We start from the raw sequence: 2,543 nt of genomic DNA, 5'->3' as shown, positions 1-2,543 counted from the left end.
TCTTATTTCGAGCTATTTTCTAAAATCCTCTGGAGAAATCTCATTGCTTTTTTGTGCTTACTTCCTGGTTTTAGGACGCGCCACTGCAGCTCTCTCGTCTCCTCTTCACACAGCACACTTTTCGCGGCACACGTACTTACAAAAAAGTACGTAGTAAAAATGATTTGAGATGACGTATGGTGGGGATGGTAGCTCCATGCCCCTCTGGTCATTATTTTTTTGCCACACACATTTCATTACAAAATACTCTGAGCATGCGCAGTGAAGTTTTTACAGTCACCGTTGACTTCACAGCGAGAGGAAGGGGCATAATCAGGTTTTGTCCCACATGGCTCTAAACAGCTCAATAGGCACACACTGTGACTGTAGACACACTAATTAGAAGAACACAGACTAAAACAGCAATGTACAGACGAATCAGATGATTAAACATGATCTTAAAATATATTTTATATATTTTTTTATTTATTTTTTTGCATTTTTGTAATCATTATTTGTAATACTTTCTGCTGACACTAGGTGGGGCTGTGCCCCACCTGCCCCTAATGACCAGTCGCCACTGGGTATAGAGTTTGCCTCTGTATTATGAAATGAGTGCATACAAAGTACTGATATAGTAAATAAAAAAATTATTATTTTTGTGTAGTTGTATATTGCAATAATAAGCATTGCCCTTCTCCTATTCAAACCAAAAGAGAAAATGCAGATATTACACTCTGAAAAGAAAGGGTAGACATATCTGTACTCTTAGTGCCAAGTAGCTAAGCTATTCATTTGCAGAAATGTAAAGTGATCTATCTAAGTTCTATTCATATTCTTGACGGGAAGAGTTAGTATACAATAGAGTTAGAGTTAGTATAGGGGAGACCAGGGATAGTTGCAACACTTTTTGGGTTTTTCCCCAATAAGTAAAAAACCATTTACAATAGGATAGCCATTTTGCTATATTATACATTATCAATATGTCAGCTACTGAAACAATGTATTTAAGATGTTTTTATGAAATAAGTACAGGTTGGAAAATGTATTTTAAAAAAAAAACTCAACTGTTACAACTGTCCTTGTGTACAGGGACAGTTGTAGCACATGCCAGGCACGGTTGTAACATGTTAATAACGGTTACCTTTTTTCACACTACATGACAACAAATAGGGAAAGCAGTCAAATTCTAAGGCAACAAGATTTTAATGGGGTTTCACACATCCTCCAACAAACAATGAACAATTAACAGAACTTGAACAGAACTTAAAACAGAACACCAGAATTAATCAGATTCACAGTTGTGGCAGGTGTAAAAGGCACTTCCATCTGTGCAGTCCTTGTGTGCCCAGGCTTTACAGGAGCAACACTGCAGCCAGATCTCCTTGGACCTGGAGTAGCTCTCCAGGCACACAATGCAGTATTGAGCCTCATCTTCATCAGATGAGTCCTGTATCTTCTGCTTCTTGTTGGGTTTGTCTGACTCTCCAACCTCAGCCTCTTCTTATGGAACCGGTACAGGGTGACATGGCATATATCCAGGGACTTTGCCACTTCCCTGAATGATTTGCCCTCCTGAACTTAATTTGAGCCCATCTGCAGCAGAGCAAGTGGCACTCCCCTGTCTGTCTTCCTCTTTCTGACATTTGGCATACTGTAAACACACACACACACTTTAGGCCTACTGTACAGTATTTTATTCTGTTTATTTTTACAGGGACAATGCACACCAATCAACAATACAACTGTATGCTTGAATGAACAATTGATAATTCAAGCAAATGAGCCATCATTGTAAATGTGCCATGTTACAACCGTCCCGTTACAACCGTCCCAGGACCACCAGTCTTGCTTTCACCCCCTGTGAACCTGCCTGATTGCTAGCTTGACCCATATTTAGCTAGTTATATTTGTAGCTTACAAAACAGTGATTCTAATAATACTAGTTTGGATTCCTAGACATTTGAACTCAAGACAGTATCCAAAAAATACATCATATCATTTTAGTTAATATTTTACCTCAGAAACACACTTTTGCCGATATCTTACGCGAGAAATTCAAACGTGGCTCCGTTTTTTCTCATCGATCTCACCATCTAACTGCGCATGTGCAGAGTGAGTGTCATCACTCTAGCTTGTTTGTGATTGGAGATATTGAAGGTGTTACAACCAACCCGTGTTCCAACTGTCCCTGGTCTCCCCTACTTTAAAAGCCTTCTCCAAATCAAACCAAGATATCTTGGGTATTCACTCAGAGGGGGGTCGGTGAACCGGGCAGAGTTTTTAAACATTTAAACATTTATAACTAGTTTAGGTTGTTTGAGAGGTACAGCTACCATTCTTTAATTAGATGTTTGATAAGTGCAGATCACATAGTAAAACACGTACACAGATACATTATTTTGTATTTTTATTAAATTCGACAATGTCAATTTCACTTTCCACTATGTCCACCGTTGTTTTTCACAACCAATGGCAGAACTTTATTGAGGCCTGTAATTAGTCAACTACAGGTCTCTTGAGTCAGTCTTTTTCTTCCAAAAAGCTTGTGACAAGATGTTATT

The 2,543-nt window shown here is 38.7% G+C and overlaps 1 long non-coding RNA gene across 1 annotated transcript; it reads right to left on the bottom strand.

The window, feature by feature from the left end:
- Positions 1–1,036: 1,036 nt before the first annotated feature.
- Positions 1,037–2,173, bottom strand: LOC117485911. Its single transcript, XR_004556249.1, has 2 exons — positions 1,999–2,173; positions 1,037–1,633 (listed from the first exon to the last, which is right to left on the bottom strand). It is a non-coding gene; the product is annotated as an uncharacterized LOC117485911 (long non-coding RNA).
- Positions 2,174–2,543: the final 370 nt, after the last annotated feature.

This window comes from Trematomus bernacchii, unplaced genomic scaffold (genome assembly GCF_902827165.1).
Source record: "Trematomus bernacchii unplaced genomic scaffold, fTreBer1.1, whole genome shotgun sequence".
Taxonomy (NCBI): domain Eukaryota; kingdom Metazoa; phylum Chordata; class Actinopteri; order Perciformes; family Nototheniidae; genus Trematomus; species Trematomus bernacchii.
This window is presented reverse-complemented; position numbering and strand designations above follow the sequence as displayed.